General features: G+C 44.4%; 1 protein-coding gene across 1 annotated transcript in view; it reads left to right on the top strand.

Moving 5' to 3' along the window:
• CUNH4orf45 (chromosome unknown C4orf45 homolog) overlaps positions 1 to 12,455 on the top strand; it is a 109,207-nt gene that overhangs the window by 77,337 nt on the left and 19,415 nt on the right. The gene's annotated exons all lie outside the window — the stretch shown is intronic.

The following is a 12,455-nucleotide window of genomic DNA, read 5'->3' as shown; positions in this document are numbered from 1 at the left end:
CTTAATGACAGCCACTATTTAAAAATGTATTCGTAGATAAATGTGTGCTTGTTTCGTGGAGTTATTTTTCTCAAAACATCCATAAATTTTGACAGCTTTCTATTTTTAAAGTTGTCAATGTCTGGGGCATTGAGGAGAATTCCAGAAGCAGAAAGTAGCAAAATTCTGCCTTTTTTTCCTCTTTTTTTTCAAAATAACATTCTTATTGATTCTTTGGGAATTTTATATCGTACATCCCGATCATACTCACTCCCCACTCCTTCTGTGTCTGCCACCCACCCCTTATGATGTTCCCCACCCAACAACAACAACAATGACAACAACAACAAGCAAGTCCAATTTGTGTTTTCCGTGTACTTATTGGTCAAACTTAGTGCCCCACCGCCTAAAGAAAATCGAGCCCTTCACCTGCACACTTGCCTCTTCAGCATCCTTATCACAATTTTTAGGAGTCCTCTTTGATGTCTTCCTTTTTAGGCTATTACTTTTTGCGGGATGGGTATGGGAAGGGAGTAGAGGTTGTCACCGAGGCCTTCCATGCCCCTCTTTTTGAGTTGTGAGTCTGCAGTCGTCAATATCACTGCCAAAGTAGCTTCCTTGCTCTTTACAGTCAGCTGGAGCATGGACCATGGGGTTCCTCATGGTATCTGGTGGCGAACACAGCCGGCAGGAAGAGCTCCGACCCAGACAAGGATCTCAGAGGCAGCCCAGACAACGGACATCAAGGCCTCAGGGGGCAGCCGATCAGGCCACTCACATCAATATTGCCCCAAGCTGTACCACAACCTGAGGCTTCTGGTGGCAGCACAGACCATGGACATCCACATGGCCTTCAGTTGTTACCATCCCCCCCAGACATCAACACAGAATCTGGGAACACAGAACCAGACATGGCCCCCAGTAGCAGCACAGGCAGAGATTACATGTCTTCAGGTGACAGCACAGACTACTCAGATTGGTATGGTCCCCAGAGGCAGGGTAGGCCTTTTGCATCAATATGGCTCCCAGCTGCAGCACGACCCAGGAACATCAGCATGATTTCAGGATATCCACATGGCCTTCAGTTGTTACCATGCTCCACAGACATGACAGACTCTGACTACAGTAGGACCACAGATCCAGATGTGGTCCTCAGTAGCAGCATAATCCCAGATATAAACATGGTTTCACGTGGCCACAGAGGGTACTCAGACTGGTACGGCCCCCAGAGGCTGCGCAGGCCGCTCACATCAATATGGCCTCCAGCTGCAATACGACCCAAGGACATCCACATGGCTTCAAGTTCCAGCATAGACCATGGACATCCACATGGCCTTCAGTTGTTAACATGCTCCACAGACCTCAACACAGACTCTGGCTGTAGTAGAACCACAGACCCAGACGCGGCCCTCAGTAGCAGCCTGAGCCCAGATATCAACATGGTTTCAGGTGGTGGCAGAGGCTACTCAGATTGGCATGGCCCCCAGAAGCAGCGCAGCCCACAGACATCAACACGGCTTCAGGTGGCACCACAGCCCACAGATATCTGCATGACATCAGGTAGTAACACACGCCTAACCACAGACATCAACAAAGACCCCAGATGCAGTACCATGCAGTACCACACAGATGGGACCATGGACAGCACGGCTGCCTCAGATGGCAGCCCAGCCCAGGGATACCAACACGGCTTTAGGGTGAAGCATAGACTAAGGAGATCTGCATGGAGTTAGGTAGTATAAAGGCCACAGACATTAGCCCGGCCCCTGGCCACATCAGGACCACTGACCCACGCATGGCTCTCAGTGACATCGAGGACCAGTTCAGTCTCCTCCCACAGCGTATGCTCTGCTGTACTCTTCTGCCCTTCCCCCACCCCCACTGCTCATTTATTCACTCGTCATCGTGGTGCCCCCCAGCCTTCATTCAGCCTGTCCAGCTTCCACCGGCTTGTGCCCCATTTTATTTTTTTCCCTAATACAATGATTATTTCTTTTTAACATTTTATTCTTTATTTTTGAGAATTTCATACATGTACACAATAAAATATGATCATATCGACTGAATTTTCACCCTCTACCACCTCCTATATCCTCTTCAATGCCCCCCCCCAACTTACATCTTTTAGTTTCCCTAATAATTCACTAAGTCCAGTGTTGCTCATATGTGCATGGGTGAGGGGCGATCCACTGTAGCATGGGACTCCTACCAGCGAGAACACCCTCAGAAGAGGATGATTCTCCCTTCCCTAGCAACAGTCAACTGCTAGCAGCTCCTCAGTGAATGGTGGGGCCTGGAGATCATCGACTCCATGTACGCTGGGATTTGGGAGGGTGGGGATGGGGCTTGGTCTTGTGTGAGTCCTGTGTAGGTAACCACAACTGCTGTAAGGTCAGGGTTGCAGTAGCCACAGCATGTCCAGAAGATAGCTCCCGACATTCATCTCCACCCTCCGGCTCTTACATTTTTTCCTACCTCCTCTTCTATGATGTTCCCTGAGCCTTGATAGTGATGGAGAGTTCCCATGGGATAGAGATGTTCCTTTCAGGGCCGAGCTCTGGGTCTCTTACTCTCAGCATGCTCCACTGACTGCTGTCCACTGCTTAAAAAGAAGCTTCTCTGATCTACACTGAATGCAGTGCAGGTCTACGGGTATAAATGTAAATATCTAGGAGGCACTTTATCCAGTGCTAAGCCCAGCGCTGTCCATATGTGTGTTGAGAACACACACACACACACACACACACACACACACGTCTAAATTTAATAAAAGTTCTCCAAGTTTTTGAGGATGACATCATCCATTCTTACTTTGACCCTTTGGGTCTCTAAACCTAAAAACCTCCTCCTTTGTTCTTCTGTGCCTCTTCCTCCCATCCTTACCTCACTCCAGGTAAGAAAGTTTTTCTCTGGAAGCTCATCTGGTATGAGGCCCAACCCAGTCTCCTGCTGAAGGACATTCTTGTTGCAAAGCCACACAGATTGTTGGTGTTGGTTTATACATTCAAAAGTTGGCCAGGGGCCATGGAGATTGCTAAGTGAAAGAAGGTGCTTGCAACCAACCCTCAGGAATTGACTTTAACCCCTGGGACCCACACAGTGGAAGAAGAAAACTCTCTTCCTTCGTTGTTTCTTGATCTCCATACATGAACTATGTCATGTATTCTCAAACATATTTTACACACACACACACACACACACACACACTTAAATGTAAAAACAATTTTAAAAAGAAACTTTAGAAGTAAAAAGAAATGGCCAGGTGCTGAGTGTGCTAGGCCTGAGGACTCAGGAGACAGCTGTAGCTTCCATCTTCCCAGGTCAGAAGAGACAGGACAGGAGTTATATGATTGATAATTGGGGTTCCATGGCATGCCATGAGGAATAAACGCAGTTGCATGTGTATGTTTGCTGAACGAATGAATGTCTGCAACTGATATTAAAGAAATATTAGAAATCAAGGCAGCTGAGGATGAAGACAATGGTGTGTTTAAGAAGAACATTCACTAGTCTATTAGTGATTGCCTAAATGAGGAAGAAATCCAGTTCATTTCAGAACATGAGTCTTTCCTTGCCAATTCCTGGCAACACAGACAGTGGGAGTTAAACCTGTCTATCTGTTCTAGGTGTTGAGAGAGAGAGAGAGAGAGAGAGAGAGAGAGAGAGAGAGAGAGAGAGAGAGAGAGAGAACTGTCTATTCCCTGGCCTATCGTCTGCATTCTTCAGTATTGCAGACACCAGGCCTGCTGCACGTAGAACTAGGACAGGGTGCTCAGGTTTTCAACATCACCTGTACACATTTGTAAAACCACAACCATGCCATGGCCATTACATTAACATGTCACGGCCACGGGTGTTTTAGATATTCTTATATTCACCAACATCAGGTCGCTTACAATTGCCTGTGACTCTAGTTCCAGGGAATCCCACACCTCTCTCTGGCCTCCACGGGTACTGCATACATGTGATACACTACAGACAAGTAGGTCTGTATGCACATATACCCAAAAATGAAAAAATTCAAAGCAACAAGAGAAAACAACAAATAAAATTAGCCAGAGTTTATTATTAAATGTGTGCAACAAAGGCAAAGGTCAGGCAATGAAAACCCTACTTCCAGCTTAAATGACTGGACAGTGTATCAACTCAGACGGAGTCCAGAAGCATGTCCTGTACTGGAGCAAGGGCTGAGATGATGTCAGGTGTCTGAAACATCCATGGTACATCCAGGTGCTGTGAAGCTCTGTGCTTGTCATATTGAGTAGCATTTAAAAATATTTGATGAGATCAGAGAAAGAGAAATTATGTTTGTTTGTAGGAAATTAAAACTTTTATTTACGAAAAGGAGAAATAATTAAAAGAAAGCCAGCAACAGAAACCTGGGAGACCAAAATTAATATAAGCTATGCACTGAACAGTATCCACTGAAGGAAGTAGAAAGGAAGTTGAAAATGGTCTAAGCAAGAACAGAACAGCTTGGGAAAAGACTACCTGAAGCGACAGGAGCACAGAGGGGATGGGGAGCAGGGGAATGGCAGGTAAGTGCAATAAACACACACACCATGGTCTCTGAAAACTCTGGATGAGAGGGAAGAACAGGAAAATAGCAACTACAGGCACCCACCCAAAGGACGGAAACTGTTTGGGATGTGAGGTGCAGCATCAGAGATGAAGGCTGTGGAGAGAGTCTCCAGAGGGGGGATGCATTGCAGATTCAAAGACAGAGGTGAAAGTAGCCTTGGATAGAAGCAAGTGCCCTCATTCTCAAGCTGAAAGGAGCCAGCATGCTGGTACACCTGTGCCGTGGGGGTTTGCGCCTAGGTCTGATGGTTTTGGTGTTCTCCATGAAGCCTTGTGTATGCATGGGTTTGCGAACATGTCATTTTTAAAAAAGAGTTTGGCGGTAAACTAGATACCACAGAAAACTCTTAGGGTTTTATTGCTGTGAAGAGACATCATGACCATGGCAACTTTTATAAAGGAAAACATTTTATTGGGGCTAGCTAACAGGTTCAGAGGTTTGGTCCATTATTGTCATGGTGGGAAGCATCCAAGCAGCCATGGTGCTAGGAAGGTAGTTGAGAGTTCTACATCTGATGAACAAGCAACAGAAAGAGACTGTTAACCTGGCTTGAGTTTCAGAAACCTCAAAACCACCCCCACCCCCACCCCTTCACAAGATAAACTTCCAGCAATGCCACACCTACTTCTACAAGGCCACAGGTCATAATCCTTTCAAATAATGCCACTCTGGGGAGGGGGGAGACCTTGTCATTCAAACTAGCACACTTCCTGTCTTTTAACAATTCTTGAAGAGTACTATGTAACTGAAGTCTTATCAAGTGTCCGGTCATATCGGTCCTATGAAGGACCACTGAGAGTACTGACAATCTGAAGTGAGGAGGGGACTTGTGGATTCAAGAAGTCTGAGATAGCTCCTAAAAAGAATGTGCCAGGCCAGAGGCTCACTACTGTCTTCTCCCAAAGACCTCCTGGAGGCTGAAGGCTGGAAACCCTGTGTTCACATGAACAAGCTTTTCCACTTGCTCTAAGAAAAGATAACCTGCCTTGACAAAGAATCCAAGAAAAACTGAACTGGGAGCTGCTGGGTATAATCTTTTAGTAGACATGATATTGTGCTCCTCACAGCAAACAGACAACTAATCTCCCGCTGGCCTAAACAGTGAACAGCTTTCAAAGTGAAATGATAAACTATACATGCAAGTGTTGACTGTAGTATTAGGGTAAAGGGTGTGTATGGCATGAAGCACCCTGTCTTTAAATGTCAGCTCTTGTGCATGTAGGACCCTCAACAGCATCTTGTGCTCATCCGTTAGAATCCAGATTCAATGTGGTCCAGCATCATGGCTGCTGTTTTATTCCAAGGGAATAAGTTGAATTTTGCCTTTGAAGAACTTATCACCTTTCAGGGGACTGGTTAGGGTCTGGGGAGCAGACACAGATGAAATGACACACTACAGTTGATGCAGCGAAAGGAATATTGAATCAACAGTGTTTGTGGACAGATAGTATACTTCACGCTGGTTCAGATACCTAAAAAACTAACAGTTCAGTATCAGTTACAATAGGACTTAAAGACTTAGTGGAAGCGAAGCCCACAGCTGAAAGTTTAACTTTGGGCAGGATCTAGAGAAGGCTACCCAATCTGAAGGATCAGTATGGTCAGTCTTGTGAGTGGCTGGATTTCGAGTCCAAAGTGTTGCTATTTACAAATGTAATTTGCATGTTCAGACAAATTCCTCTTTGAGCCCAATTATCATGTATTTGACAATAAAAAAACAGTTCATTTCTAGTCTCAGAGGCAGTGTGTGAAGCTGACAGGGTTGATGCAGAATGCCTGGCTTGTTTTCTGTCTAGCAGCCTAAAGGCTAACTCATTAAAATTCAAGGATGGATGGCATGGTGGGTGGCTGAACAAATGTCTTCTTCATGGAGCAGAGCTGAGGCCTTCAAGACATTTCTCCCAGAAGCTAAGTCGCTCTTTGCAGCTGTTCAGTAAGACACCACCGAGGTGGTACCTCCTCCTCAGATCCACCTCAACACATATGGTCATGACACCATCGAGAACAAAAACAGGAAGTCATCATGGCTTGGGGCCATGGTTATATCATTCCTTATTCCAAAATAAGTCATTTTAAATATAAAATTGTTTAAACCTGAGTGTTTTTCCAGTTTATGGCTTAACCAAAGGCAAGAATTATTCCAAGGGATTGCATTTTCAGTGCTGGGGATGAACCCAAGTCCTCAAGCGTTCTAGGTACGTGGTGTTCTCCATTCCTCAAAGGCATCCAAAGCACTGCAGGGGCATCAGACATATGGACTCGACATACAGATGCTTTTATAACCTCTAGTGGGTTTTATTATCAGACCAAAATGAACATCACAAAGCTTGGTGGAAGTATTTTATTTTTGTATTTTTACTCTGACCCTATATTATGGATCTGATGTATTGGGGGTTGGTGCAAATGAAAAACAAAGTGAGATTCTCATTCAATCATCCCTGTTTTCAGTGAGTACCAGGATTCTTGGAGAAGGGGGGATATTACAGATGTAAAAGAGATGAAAACCTCTGAATTTTATTAAAACATTGCTCATCATGTTCATGTGTGTGTGCACGCACACACACACACTGACTACTACATGGATTGTAGTGTATGTTTATAGTCCCCTATATTCTCTTCACTGCAAAGACCATAAGAGCCAATTCAGTAACTGCAAGTTCCCTTGTGTCTTAGGGTTTTACTGCTGTGAACAGACACCATGACCAAGGCAACTCTTATGAAAACAACATATATTTGGGGCTGGCTTGCAGGTTCAGAGATTCAGTCCAATATCATCAAGGTGGGACCATGACAGCATCCAGGCAGGCATGGTAGAAGCATGATTGCTGAGAGAGTTATATATCTTCATCTAAAGACTGCTATGAGGAGACTGACCTCCAAGCAGCTAGGGTGAGGGTCTTATAGCCCACACACACAGTGACACATCTACTCAAACAGGGCCACACCTTCTAATAGTGTCACTCCCTGGGCCAAGCGTATACAAACCATCACACCTTAGTATTTAGATGCTTTTAGAAGACCAGTCTTGTGTGGGGACGAGGTGAGTGGCCAATGGTAGTGCTGTTGGGGCTACAAGCATGCCCAAGATGACACTAAGGAATGGCTGATCAAGGTGCCTGGGAGCGCCGATCTCATGGAAGACCAGTTTGCCAAGAGGATTCAGGCCAAGAAAGAACGTGTGGCCAAGAACGAGCTGAACCGTCTACGGAACCTGGCCCGCGCACACAAGATGCAGATGCCCAGCTCAGCCGGCCTGCACTGTACCTACCGGACGCCAGAGTAAGGAGGAGCTGAGCCATGCCATGCAAGTGGCCAAGGTCTCCACGCTTCGGTGAAACGCTTCCAGGAGCTCCTCCCCAAGGAGAGAGCGCCAGTTTCAGCCCCTTTGGGGGGCTGAAAAAGAACCAATTGGAGCTACTTTGAGCCATGAACAGGAAGAAACCTCAGCTGGACGTGACAAGAGTCACCAACAAGCAGATGAGGGAAGAGGACCAAGAGGAGGCTGCCAAGAGGAGGAAGATGAGCCAGAAAGGCAAGAGAAAAGGGGGCTAGGAAGGACCTTCGGGCAAGAGAAAGGGCGAGTCAGGGAGAGAAAAAGAAGGAGGCTTGGGAGGCAAGAAGCATTCCAGGCCGCCGGCGTTAGGGGGCAAGAAGAAAGGAGTGCCGCAGCAAGGTGGGAAGAGGAGGGAGTAGTGTTCCCCCCTCTGGACCTGTTCTGAAAAGCTAGGACTGTACTAAAGTTAAGTTGTGCGTGCTGCAGGCTGGTTCAGGAGGTGGCTGATGTCCTCAGTGAGATTGACACTGAAGGGACAGGTTTGCCTCTCCTCGAGTCAGTGCTGGACTATGAATTAATGGGGGCACTAACTGGAAATTGGTGTATTTTGAGAACATGAGAATTATAGAAATGATATAGTCAGAACCAGGAGTAAGTTAAGGCCTGCCTTTTTATCTTGATTTTGGATACTGGGTAAGGGTTGATCAGATTTCTGAGTTACAGTAGATTGGTTTCAACATTTTTGCATTATTTTTGTAACAAAGCTTGTATATTTATCAAATCAGGGAGGACGGGGGAAATTATGTCTACTTGTTTACATAATTTACAAGTATTGTAAAGTATTGTAAAGTAAGTATTGTAAAGGTATGCAGGTACCTGGTGTTGCTTTTAACTTTTACTGTCAGTAGAGGTTGTACGTAAAGCCAGTAACCTGGGTACCAGTATGGAGTGTGCTTGAAAAAAACAAAGTAGTTACAATGGTTATAAAAAGACACCTTGTATTAGGAAAACTTTGGCACTAACTATAATATTAAAAGTACAGTGCTTTTTGATGTTGGTTCGGGTGATGCATTTGACCAGTGAATTGCTTTAAGTAATAAATTGGAACCACACTAAGTAATGGTAATTAACCTTGTTACTCCAGAAAATGGTTGTCATTTTGTTTGTAACTGGTGGCTTTTGTTTAATTGGCTTGGGTTTTAGTTTTTAGCAAGTGCTGGGCTAGAATTCACTATGGAGCCAAAGCTGACCTGGAACTCAAGGCTGAGTGCCATGTTTATTTCTGTCCTGGATGTTTTTCCCTGATTCATTGTCTGGTTTTGGTCTTAATAAACTTCTTTGCATAATTTAAAAGAAAGTTAGGAGACAACTCAACTCTTAGATTTCTAATGGGTTGAAGACTAGTTTTAGTCTCATAATCATACTCAAGTTGTCTAACATAGAGCTTATAGAGTAAATGACATGGTTTTCAAATAATGTTACAGACTAAAATTATAAACATAATCCAGGGATAGAATCACAACTCTTTCAGTTAGCAAATATGGTAGAGTACTTTGTCTAATTCACGAATTGATGAACTAGATGTCATGTGTACCTAATACTGTGTAATTTACTTAATTGTTATGGTTTTGTTCAATTTATATCTAGGAGAAGAGGTTTTTGAATTTTTTTTTTTTATCTTTCATTGGATAGAGAAGGTGAGATGTAGGGGAGGTGCTGATTCCCTAATTGATTCTTGATTGTGTCAATAAAGAAGGCCTGGAGCCAATTGCTGGATAGAAGGGACAGGACTTCTGGGTCCCAGAAAAAGGAAAAAGAGAAGCAGATAAGAGTGGGGGCTTTTGCAGCCATGCACTGGAAAGAGAAAAAGCAGTAGTCATGTAAGGCCTTGGGGAAGCTAGGTCCTGCAGCCTCCAAAGCAGGCAGCAGCCGGAGGAGGTTGGCGGGAGCTAGCTGATAAGGTTAGGGCAGGAGATTCTGTGCCAGCAATTGGCTCCAGGCTCCTTTATTGACACAATCAAGAACCAATTAGGGAATCAGCACCTCCCCTACAGGCCACTGTGTGATGAGTAGTGGGGTACCATCATTTGTCTATTGTGTGATGAATATTGGGGTACCATCATTTGTCCACCGTGTGATGAGTAGTGGGATACTGTCATTTGTCCACTGTGTGTGCTTTAGTTTTGCAAGCGAGTAAAAGCAACCTTTCATTGTAGTTAATAAAAGAATAGATTTCCTATCTAGAGAGAGGAACATGCTCCAAACCGACACCAAGCAGCTACAGCAAACATGCCTTTCCTTTCATCTCTCACCACTCACAAAGAATCGAGGGATGTCCAGGAAGCACCAGCATAAATAAAGGAAGCCTGGGCTGCTAAAGCTGGCAGAAGCCACTGGATGGCTTATGTGCCAATGTCATGAGTGATACTGCATTCCTAATAGGGGACCTCGGATGATCTATTAGGTATTTGGACACCTGCTTCTAAGGCTATGTGCATGGGAGTATTTGATGCAGTGGCCATTTCATATAAGTCACTTTAAAACACCGAATGAGAAGCAGCCAACCGGTTCCTCTGTGTATTTCTACATTGCAAGCAGGTTCTTGGCATCGGCAGCGTTTGCAGTATGTTGTTGTTCTGTGCTAGAGGACTGCTTGGAGTAGATTGCAGAGCCTGCGTAGGGGAGCCCAGCTGGAGTCCAGAAGGGCAACCAGCAATGTGCTGGTGACATCATTAGTCACATTCTGGAGCTCAGGGAAGGAAGCCAATCTGGTAAATTAATGAAGACGTGTTCACCCAAGTCACAGAGACGATTCGTGTTTCAATTCTTTAACTCAGTCTAGTGGTTGAAGGTTTAAAAAGCCTTTACAATAAAGTGGCCATGTTTCTTGGGAAATAAAAGCAATAAATCAAACTCAAGCAGCCACAACACTAGGTTTGAAGCATACGTGCATGTAATAATGCACAAGGCTGAACAGTCTCTGAGTGGGTGGGTGCTTTGTTCCAAGAGAGAAAAAGAAAGCTGGACATCCATTGCCCTTTTCTGTCTCTTAAAAGTAGCAGTTTGAGTGTCATTCGAATGTCTGGCAACTCAGGGGACCTCCCATACTTTCTCAAATGCCTTCCTTGGGGAAGCAATTTGATTTTTATCTTTTCAACTGGATAGATTTTTATGCTATACAGAGTTACATTGTTTACCTTTAAATAATCTCTACCTTACCTATCCTCTTACTATAATTTCTGTCATATATGAGCCATCTCATAAATTTGTTTTTTGAACGATTAATGGTACGAAAACTGTAGATATTTTCTTTCTGTGGGATGGAGAAACTTCTAAGTAAGAATGAGAGTTTCAAGCAGGTGTTAAAAATTATCTTCAAGGTTGAGAAGATGGCTCAGTAAACAACCTTCTTGCTGAGCAAACACGAGGGCTGATCTGAGTGCAGAGCCCCAAGCACTCGCACACAAGCTGGGTGTGGCGGGGATGTGTTTAACCATAGCACAGGGTAGGGAAGTGGGTAGAAGTGATCAGAGTGTGTATGTGGGGTCAGATATGAGAGGATCCCCAGGGCTCACTAGCCAGCTAATCTCAAAGTTCAGAGACCCTGCTTTAAAAAGTAAGGTGGAAAGCAACTGAGTTAAACTCTCCATACTGGTCTCTGGTCTCCCTCTGCACAACACATGCACACACACTAACATGTACATGCATATAACACAAACACAGATCTTCCATGCTTCATCATGAATGATTACCCTTGAAAGTTTAGCATGCACATAATTCCTTAGTGCCCATGTCACTCATTTCTAGGTATAGCAGGTAGAGAAAAATGCTTATTCATATCCCTGTGTGTGTCTTTGTCTACATGACATGGACATCTGGTAAGTCCCTGAACACATACTGGATGTATGCTTATACTGTAAAATCTGGCTAAGGCATCTATTATTTAAAGACAGGAACAACAAAACATTGCTGACACTGTAGGAAAAGCAACAACAAACCAAAACAAAACCTGAAAGAACAGCTTGCTGATAAAGCAGTTTATCACCCAAGGGTCACGGTACAGGTGCATGTCACCCTTTGCACAAGTTACAAATACACAGCTGAATAGCTTCTGGGTCTTTGGGGCCATCTCTTGTCTTATTTGGTCATAATTTTGGGTTCAAAATTACTTTTTTGGCTTTATTTTAAGTAGGTTGTTAAATTCAAAGATAGATCCTTGGTTTTTCCAGCATCCTGAAGCCCAAACGTAAAGCAAGTACGGCATGTGCCTTCTAGAGAATTCTATAAGCCACTGAGGATTTTACCTAATAAGCACAGTGTCTTGGGATAAGGAATGAGCAGTGCTAGAATATAGTTCAGCAGGTGAGCATTTGCTGTACCCATGGGGACCTGGATCCAGTTCCTAGCACCCATGCAGATTCTCTCACAATGATCTTTAACTCCTGTTCCAGGGTTCTGACACCCTCTTCTGGCTCCTTGGGTAAATGACATGCATGTGTTACATACACATAACATTTAAGCAAAACATGCATACAGATTTAAAAACTGCTTCTTGGGGCTAGAGAGATGGCTCAGTGGCTAAGAGTACTTACTGTTCTTGCAGAGGACCAGAGTTTAGTT

Source organism: Grammomys surdaster, unplaced genomic scaffold (assembly GCF_004785775.1).
Source record: "Grammomys surdaster isolate TR1022 unplaced genomic scaffold, NIH_TR_1.0 126039, whole genome shotgun sequence".
In the NCBI taxonomy this organism is placed as follows: Eukaryota; Metazoa; Chordata; class Mammalia; order Rodentia; family Muridae; genus Grammomys; species Grammomys surdaster.
The sequence above is the reverse complement of the archived record's forward strand: the minus strand, read 5'-3'. Positions and strand labels throughout refer to the sequence as shown.